We start from the raw sequence: 10,171 nt of genomic DNA, 5'->3' as shown, positions 1-10,171 counted from the left end.
TCTCGGGGGAGCTGGGCCGAGACTGACCTGGCCCATCAGGAGTGCCAGATATGCCTCTTCCCGCAGCCCTGAGGGGGTTTTATTAAAGCAAGATCTGACGTCAGGGTTAAGGACAAGCCCTGCATTTTCCTCTGAAAAAACTTTTCCTGCCTCTCGCTCTCTCTCTTTTTTTTTTTCTTTCTTCCCTCTGTCCCCACCTCCAGCCCAAGCTTGGCCAGCCTCCCCGGCTCTGACAGCTCTTAAAGGGAAAGTTACAGGGCTATGATTTCACATCAGGGCGGTAAATTCTCACAGAAGGAGCTGGGGTCATCCTGCCTAGGCGTTTCTCAAAGGTGGGGCGGGGGAGACGGTGGGAGGGCACCAGGCGGAGGTGGAGATACAGCGACAGGGACCAGGGCTGGCATGGGCTTTGAAGCGCTCCCGGTGGAGAAAATCAACTCCCTTCCATTCCCTCCCGGCTGCTCCTACTTCTGGTTTGCATTTGTCATCTTTCGCTCCTCTCTCCCTGGCTGCAAGCAAAGGAGGGTGGCTTTAGTCCACTGATCATGAAATGGTATGAATTCACAAATGAGCTCAGGGCTGGGGCCCTGGTTACCATCATCACCTCCTCTACAAATTAAAGCTCTGGTTTCCAATTTACAGGCGTTCCCGCCCCTGCTTTTAGCCTGAAGCCCTTGGGTACTGGAGCTGTCTCCCCATGTCTGGGCGCCTGTTACCCCTGGTGGGTTGGGGTGCCTGGCCTTCACCCCTTGCTGGACACTTGCCACACTGGTGAGGGGTCTCCTTTGGAGCCTGGTTTGCCCTCGTCCAGCCCCCTCATCCCCACGTGGACCTCAGCCACAGCCTCCTGACTGGTTCATTACCGTCCACACTTCTTAGACCCACCAGAACAATCCTTGGCAAATGGAACCAAGGTGATGGTGGTCTCCTGGCTCCAGCCTCCCAAAGCCTGCCCATTGACTTAGCATGGCATTCCCAGCCCTTGCGTGGCCTCCAGGCCAGCAGCCTCCCTCATCTCTTCTGCTTCCATTCTCCCTCCCCTGCACTACACTCGGCCTCGGTGGACTCCTTGCTGTTCCTCTCACACCCCAGCAAATTCTCATCTCTGGACCTCAGTGGGAACTCTCTTCCCTGTGGTTTTCATAACAATTATGCCATCTCTTCCCTTTTACTGTAACATATACAAGCAGATGCTGAACCATGTGTGGCTGCTCGGAGGTGGTAGCAGACTTGTGCCTGTGGAGGGAGATTATGACCATAGACACGACCCCCATAAGAAGTGACTCTGATGATCTCTCCATTCATTGACTTAGGGGTGGGCCTCTCACCCAATTCTGGCCAATGAGACAGAAAGAGGACTCTGCTGGGGGCTCCTAGAAAGGACTCCATTCCTCAGGAGGAGAATAAACTTCTCTATGCATTCTCTTTCTTCCTTGAGTTCAAAGTTGATGGCTGGAGCTGCAGCAGTCATCTTGTGCATATAAGGCACAAGCTGGAGGATGAAAAGCCAACATGCTGAGAATGGTAGAGCAGAAGGAGGGAAAGAATCTGGGTCCTTGGAACTTAAGGTGTTACTGAATTAAACCTGGACCTTCAGACTTCCCACTGCATGAATTAATTTGATGACTTATTGCTTAAGCCATAGATTAAGAGTAACTTGCTCCTATAATCCTAATGAATATACGGGATTTGTAGAAATCATGTATGTAAAGTGGCAGTGGGGTATCTGTCACAGAGCAACTGCCCAGTAAACATCAATCCTCATTTTCTTCTCATGAACTCACTTGATGCTCTTAAAACAAATTCCATGAGGCAAGCACTGCGGAAAAGTGTCATTAAAGGAATCACCCAAAGTGTTAGGTGCTAATCCAGGTTCAGTGACCCTTTGATGAGCACCAGGTATGTAGAGGCCCTGTACTAAGAGATAGCTCATGACCACAAGGTGGACGGTATTACTGCCCCATGTTATGGGGGAGGGGAAGCGGGAACTCAGAGATGCCAGGTGATGTCAGGACATGTACTAAAGTAGGGGCAGGAGGGGGGCTGGAACCAAAGTCTTTGAACCCTGACAGCGACTGAGCCCTTCCAAGCCGGCTTCACCCGCTAAAGTCCCTAATGTTCTGTAATAAGAGTAAAGCTGAGCCCAGAGAATGCCAGGATCGCTTTTAGGAAGTCTGATTGCAAGACGCACTTGCAACAGATCCCCCAAATCACGATCGAAATGCTGGCCCCTTGTGCCTGCCGGTGAACCTCAGATGGCTCAGCTGCCATTCTTCATTGCCAAGGAAACCTGCAGCAGGCTGACACAGTGAGCCAGGCAGGGCAGTGGGTTAGGAGGGAAAGCGCCTGGGGCGCCACCGCAGCCCTGCTGCTCACCTGTGGGCCTTGGACAACCAGCAGTCTCTCTGTGCTCAGTTTTTTCTTTCTTTTTTTTTGCGGTACGCGGGCCTCTCACTGTTGTGGCCTCTCCCGTTGCGGAGCACAGGCTCTGGACGCGCAGGCTCAGCGGCCATGGCTCACGGGCCCAGCCGCTCCGCGGCATGTGGGATCTTCCCAGACCGGGGCACGAACCCGCGTCCCCTGCATCGGCAGGCGGACTCTCAACCACTGCACCACCAGGGAAGCCGTCTCTGTGTTCAGTTTTGTTTGCTTGAAGAAACAGGAGCATATTAGTGCCTACCCTGTGTGATTGTCGGGAGGCCCCCTAAGCAGACAATTTGGCGTGTCCCAGCATTTGCGAGTGGAGGAGCCAGGATGGGTCGCAGCCCAGGCTGGTCTGATTGGGTGGCCTTGTGCCCATCCTACATCAGGGCTTAGGCGTCTTGGCAGACCTCGTGTTGCAGCCTGGGTGTGTGTCTGGGGTCGGCCTTGGTGAGTGTGGGCCCGGGACCTGGCACTTCCTGCTCATGAGCTGGACAATCTCTAAGTGACTGGCTGGTGGTGACCGGAACAGTAGTTGCATTTATGGAGCATCTATTGCGCCCCTGGAGACACTTGCCATTTCACTGAATCCTCATCTCAAGTCATCTCATGCCCATTCTACAGATGAGGAAACTGAGGCATGGAGAGATGAAATAAATTTCCCCAGCCATTTGGCTCACGCATGGCAAAATTGTCATCAGGACTTAGACCTGTGTGACTCCAAAACAATTTTTTTTCCAAGTAGACGAATCTGTCTCATGAGTGGAACCAATAAGGGAATAAATGCAGGAATGAATGAATACAGTAGCTGGACAGACGGATGGGCAGATGGACAAATGACTGAATGTGTGAGTAGATGATTCCACTGTTAGGAATATTCCATTTCCCAGGTCTCCCCAGGATGGGCTCCTCATTTTCAGTTTTCCACATCCGTGTGCCCCTTCTCTGACCACTCTGCCTAACTCTTCAGCTCCATCGCCCACTGGCTTCCTTCACCGCCCTGGCCCAAGCGCCACTGCTTGTTTGTTCAGCTGTTGACTGTCTCCCTCCTGGGCTATGAGATCCACGGGCAAAGCCAGGGCTACACCTGTCTGCCTCTCTAGGCTGAAGCCCAGCAACATGGAGAACCCGGCACAGCACGTGTTAGAGGCAGACTTCAAGTGAAGGGCCAGATGAATGAAGGAAGCAGACGAATGGTGTGGTGATGGGAGGGATGGATTGAGGAAGGAAGGAAGGAAAGAAGGAGGGAGGGAGGGAGGAAATAAAAGGAAGGAAGGAAGAAAAGGAGGAAGGCGGGCAGGCCTAGAGGAAGAGACCAGCAAAACCACGTGTCTCTGCTTCTCAAAGTGCCTGGAAGACTGCGTAGCACATAGTAGGTCTTCAGAGTCCATTTGTGGAAAGAGGAAGCTCAGGAGCACAGGAAAGATGGGGCTGAGCTGTGTCTAGTTGACAGCAGGAATGTGTGGTGGGGCTGGGTGACAGACTACATCACCCAGGCGTGGGGCCCAGGGCCATTGCACAGGGTTATTTATCTCCTTGTCTGTAATTCATTTCTATCTGCGCTGCAGAGGTTCTTGGTGCGCTGCCTAGGCCACACAGGGCCCCTCTGAGTCCAGCACTTGCTGCTCCCCTCATCCCCATTTCCCACACCCCTCCCCACACTCGATCCACATCCCTGAGCAATGTGCATGTATGTGGCCTTATAAAGTATGGAATGGTTGTCAATTTAACAATCGCGTGTAAAGCACTAATGATGTGCTAAGCTCTGCTCTGAGAATCTCTCAGGTCGCTGCTCATTTCATCCCCTCTTTACATTTGGGGAAATTGAGGCACGAGGAGCTAAAGGACCGTGCAGGAGGTGACACAGGAGGCACGCGGCAGAGAGCAGATTCACGGCAGAGGGTGGGCACGTGTGAGCTTGTACTCTAGGTAAACGGCGGGACGCACCAGCCCCGTCATTTCTCCTTTTCCCCGGTCTGTTCCAGTTTTCCGACCTCTCTGGCTACCTCTTTCCAGTGTGTGACTTCTGACCGTCGCCCTGGTTTCCCCAGTGTGCGAACTTTGGGTCCTGTTTCATCCCATCCCCCTAGTGAGGGGCCCTCCTGTGACCTCGGACTCCCCACCTGCCAGGCCTGCTGGAGAGTTTCTCTGGGATTTAGGCCTCACCCTTAGCTGTTCCCGTTGTTGATGCCGTTCCCATGTGGCATCAAGCCCATGGTTCAGGGCTGCCTGCACAAGCCTGCCTGGGTCAGTCTCCTGCCCCCTGCCACTCTCCTGCAGTGTGACCTTGGGGAAGTCACATAACCTCTCTGTGTACTGGCTTCCTCATCCCTAAAACAGGGATGAGAGAGGTATTGATCACTCTGAATTGCTCCTGGCACAGAGTAAGTGCTGTGGGAGGATGTATTAGACACGCTTAGCTCATAGTAGATGCTCAATAAAGCTCCTGGTCCGTGATGAATATTCTTCTTTGGACTCTGGGCCGGGAGTGCTTCAAGGGCAGGGTCTGGACAAGGGTGTCAAGGTCTGGGCCCTGCAACCTGACCTGACACACAACAGGCACTCGGGACGTATGTGGCGGGGAGGACAGAGGCTGGGGTGGGGACAGTGTCAGGGCTCTGGCCTCATTCCCCGAGGAGGCCACGGCTCCACTTCCGCCTCTCCCGGCCGAGGGTCCCCGCGTCCAGCTGTTCGTAAGCTCTCCTTCAGTCTGAGCCCAACCTCTCAGCGGTTTCTCTAACAGACCTCCCAGAGCAGCTGTAAATAAATTCCAAAGAGCGGCTGGTGGAGAGGGTTTAAGAACAGAGGCCTGTTGAAAGCATTGCGACGCCAAACAATAAGGCCTCCTTGACCAGAGCCAGATGCACAGAGAATTCCAGAGACGCTCGGGACCAGGCGTCCAGAGGCCCCGGATCTGCTCACATCCTATTTGTTTGTCATTTCTTTGGCCCACGAATGTGCACGGAGCCCACACAGTATGGCGGCACGATGCCAGCTCCCGGGGCTACTCAGATGCACGCCCCACACCCCGGCCGGGGCGGCAGAGGCCCCTTCCGCTGAACCAACATGGCTGCTTTAGAAAGCAGAGGCTTTGGGGCTGGTCTGCTCTGCCCTCCACCTCCCTGTGATGCTGGCGCGGTGGCACAGGTGGGGCCCTACCTCTCCTCCTGGGGCCTAAGCGAGAATGGAGGCACTGATAAAGGGTGGCCCTGGGCTCCAGGTCTGCTCGGAGGCCAAGGTCAAGGTAACTGTCCCTCTTGCCCCAGCCTAAACAGCTAGGGCGGCTCTGGGAGGGTCACTGGGCAGCCCCTGGCCGGCTCCACAGCTGCTACTCATTTCTTGAGCCGCGACTGACTTGGGCAGAAGCTCACCTCTAGCGCCAGCCTTGGCTACAGGTAGGGGCCCCCAGGGAAGGTGGAAGAGAAGAGCAAGGGCTTTGGGGTTAGGGGGGCCGGCGGCAAACTCTCGCTTTGTTATGTACAAGCTGGGAGATCCTGGGGAAGCCACTTCACGTCTCTGAGCCTCAGTTTTCCTATCAGTAAAATGGGGGTGATGATAATGGCTACCTCCCAGGGTTGTGATGGAGATGAAGTTAGTGCTCAGCATGTGGTAGATGCCGACTATATGGTTGTTATTAATATTCTTCTTTGCTCTTCATCACAGACACTCTTCCAGTGCCCTCCGCCTGGGTCACCTGGATCCCTCCCCTCCAGCTATGAGTCTCCTGTCCTCAGCAGGGCTGAGGTTGGGACACAGCGTCCTCTGTTCTTTACCCCGCCTCCTTCAGTAAAATCTCCCCGTCCTCAGGGCGAGTGTTTCTGCTGGTCTCTTTGATGAAATTGACTGGGGGTGTGCGCAGGTGAGGAAAGAGAAATGAAACCGGTGAGACAGAGGCAGCAGTGCCGGCTGGTCTGACTCACTCCCTGCCGGCCCCGACAACACCCTTGGAATTCTCCCCTAAAGGGGAGGCGGGGTCACCTCACTGAAGACCCCTTCAGAACCACATGTAAATGCATCCTGAACTCTCCCACCCAGAGACCCCCTCCAACCCCGGACCTGGGCTCCAGCTACAAGGATTCCCGGGCAAAAGCAAGGCGCTGCTGTGGGTGGTAGCAGGGACACAGGGTCACAGGACACCCTTGTCATCTCTACGCCCCCTGGGAGCTGGCCCTTTGCTAGGCATGCAGAGTCACTCAATAGACGTTAGTTACAAAAACAAAGCTCCCTCACCCTCTTAGAGATGGATAACGCCATCTATTGCATGGGATTTCTGTGAGCATTAAATCAAAGAAAGTGTCTCCGATCCCTGGGATAGGAGCTGACACAGGTTGCTTCTATGTGTTAGGTTCTCGCCCAAGCTCTCCCATTTTTTTTTAAAAGACTTTAGTTTTAGAGCAGTTTTAGGGTTAAAACAAAATCGAGAGGAAGGCACAGAAATTTCCTATATACCCACGGACCCCACAAACGTATAGCCTCCCCCATTATAAAGATCACTCACTAGAATGGTACGTTTCTTACCAAGGATGAACTGACATTCATGCATCATTATCACCCAGAGTCCACAGTTAGGTTCGCTCTTGGTGTTGTACATTCAATGGTTTTAGACAAATATACAGTGACATATATCCACCATCCCAGTATCACACAGAATAGTTTCACTGCCCGAAAAATCCTCTGAGCTCTGTCATTCATCCCCTTGCCTCCCTAGCCCCTGGAGACCCCTGGTCTTTTACTGTTTTTGTAGTTTTTCCTTTTCCACAATGTCATACAGTTGCAATCTTATAGCATGTAGCCTTTTCAGATTGGCTTCTTTCACTTAGCAATATGCACTTGAGTTTCTTCCTTGTCTTTAATGACTTGATAGTTGATGTCTTTTCAGTGCTGAATAATATTCCATTGTCTGGATGCACTCGTCTATTTATCCATTCACCTTCCGAAGGACATCTCGGTTGCTTCTGAGCGCAGGCAATTATGAATAAAGCTGGAATACACATCCGTGGGCAGGTTTCTGTGTGGCTATAACTTTTCAACTCATCTGGGTATATACCAAGGAGCACAACTGCTGGATCGTATGTAAGACCATGTGTAGTGTCGTAAGAAACTATCAAAATGTCTTCCGAAGTGTCTCTACCATTCTGCATCCCCACCACCAGCGCCTGAGAGTTCCTGTTGATACACATCCTCATGGGCATTTGCTATTGTCAGTGTCCTGGATTTGGGCCATTCTAGTAGGTGTAGAGTAGCATCTCACTGTTGTTTTAATTCGTCACCTCAGAGCCACCGGACAGGCAGTCGCTAACGTCATCCCCATTTTACTCAGGCGGAAATGTGTGTTCACAGAAGTAAGTGATGACCCAAAGTCCCATGAAGGGTGGAGGTGGGGTTTGGACCCCAGGATGCTGGTGCCCTTGCCCAGGTTTATGACTCTCTGAGGGAGGAGGGGCTCTCGGGGCTCCAGGGCTCTTGAGTGCTGAGACGAGGAAGAGCATGGTCTGGGGTCCTGGGCAGGTTTGGTGAAAAAGCTACGTGCATGCTGGACTGTGCGGTTGCACTGGGTTTGGGTCGGCAGCCGGCGGGAAGGAAGCTGGGTTCCAGGCTGGGAAGCAGAGAGCAGCCCTGCTGTGGAAAGGAGCATCATGTTACCCTTGTCCTTGGCTCTGAGGCTTTCCAAAGCACTAGGGGAAAGAACATTCAAGAAAAAGGTCCCATACCAGCCTGTGCCAGGAGACACCCCAGCATCTGAACCAGGCTGGGGGAGCCACTGTGTCTTCATTCTTGAGCCCCTGGGTGTCTGACCAGCCTCAGATGCAGCCCAGTGTTGACTGGGCGTTCTTGAAAGGAACTGTGCATGGGATTCACCTGGAAGCTTTTAAAATGTACACATTCCCAGGACTGCAACTGAGAGGTTGTGAGTCAGTGTGTCTGGAAAAGGCAGCAAATTTGCTTTTAAACAAACACTTCCTGGTTAGTCTGAAGAAGGCCTTCCTTGGAGCCTGACTTGAAAAACTGGTCAGAGTCATCAAGCCTGTGCCGTGATACAAACTGGCCTGGATCTGATCCCGGCTCCTGTCAGTGTTTCATCTTGGAGGAGCTGTGGACATTCTCTGAGCCTCTGACCTTTTATCTGTAAAATGGGGTAATAAGATACGTTCCGTTGCGGGTATGAGGATGAAATGAAAAACTGTGTTAGTTTTCCAGTGCTGTTGTAACAGATGACCATAAACTTGGTACTTAAAACAACAGAAATGTATTCTCTCACAGTTCTGGAGGCCAGAAATCAGAAATCGAGGTGACGGCCAGGCTGGACTTTCTTCCAATTCTGGGGGAGACTGTTCCTCAGCTCTTCCAGGCCCCGGGGGGGCCCCATCACTCCTTGGCTTGTGGCCGCATTGCTCTGGTTCCTGCGTGTCTTCACATGGCCTCTCCTCTCCTATTTGTGTGTCTGTCCACTGTGTGTCTCTTATAAGGGACACTTGTCATTAGACCTGGGGCCACCCAAATAATCCAGGCTGATCTCACCTTGAGATGTTTAACTTAACGGCATCTGTAAAGCCCCCTTTCCTAAATACGGTCACATTCACATAACACCTTATGGAAAAACCCAAACGAACTTTTTGGCCAACCCAGTATCTTTTGGGCAGTTACCATTCAACCCCCTATATTTGAAAACTCTCAGTACAAAGCCTGGGGCAACACAGGGGCTCAATAAATAGTATTCTTCTACTCCTTCCCTTTCTTGCTTCTCTGTTGGTAAATTTTGCTCTTTCTACCTTCAAATAAATGTACAACCTGACCACTTCTTCCCACTTCCACTGCCACCATTCAGGTCCTGTGACCTGGGCTCACCAGGGACAGTGTCAGCCCCAGGAGAGTCCTGAGAAGGTCTGGTAGCCACTCCCATGGCTGGGTATGCAGCCGAGGCTGGACCCGTAGGTGCAGCGCAGTGGCCGTGGTGGAACTCGGGGCCTCACCAGATACAGGGGTGGAGTCTGGCAGGCCCTCGGGGGTGTCGGGGCTTTGAGAATCAGCCCAGCTGCTCAATATTTCCTGAGGGTGTGGAGCAGATCAGCGTCCCTTCCGGGACTCAGTTCCCCATCCACGTGATGAAGAGGAGGCCTCCACTCTGCAGCCTTGAGGCCCTGGGCTCTGCATTTGAATGACATCTCTACTGCGTAGGCAGCTTTGGCGCAGAGGAAAGAGAGATTATCAAGGGCTCCAGCGGAAAATGGGGTTTTCTAGACATGAGGGACCAATGTCCTTAACCATGTACCCAACACTGTCCCTGATGACCTCCAGCCTCATGTCCCACCATACACCCCTCACTTTCCTCCACCCAGGCCAGGCTGATGTCCCACAGGGCCAGTTTGCACCCTGGTCTCTGCTCTTCCCACCGAGGCTTTCAGCAGCTTCTTTGCTGCAAACTCTTACTTGTCCTTCAAGCATCTGCTCAGGGTTTACGGCCCCCAGCAAGCTTCTGTATCACTCTCGATTCACAGGGGGAAAGGAATTGCCGTAAGCATAATGGGAATACAGAGTCCCTGCATTGCACAAAGGAATTTATGGAATTTATTCTGTATGGGAATTTCAGCATTAGTGCTCACACAAATGAGTATTGAACAGGGAGGAATGGGGAGAAGTGAGGTCAGGGAACAGTCCCCAATCAGTCCACCAGAGTTTGATTTTGACCCTGCTACCCGTCATGACCCCCATGCCCACTGGGTCTCCGGCAGTTACTGCTCTGAGACGCTGG

This window comes from Lagenorhynchus albirostris, chromosome 17 (genome assembly GCF_949774975.1).
Source record: "Lagenorhynchus albirostris chromosome 17, mLagAlb1.1, whole genome shotgun sequence".
NCBI classification, from domain to species: Eukaryota; Metazoa; Chordata; class Mammalia; order Artiodactyla; family Delphinidae; genus Lagenorhynchus; species Lagenorhynchus albirostris.
This window is presented reverse-complemented; position numbering follows the sequence as displayed.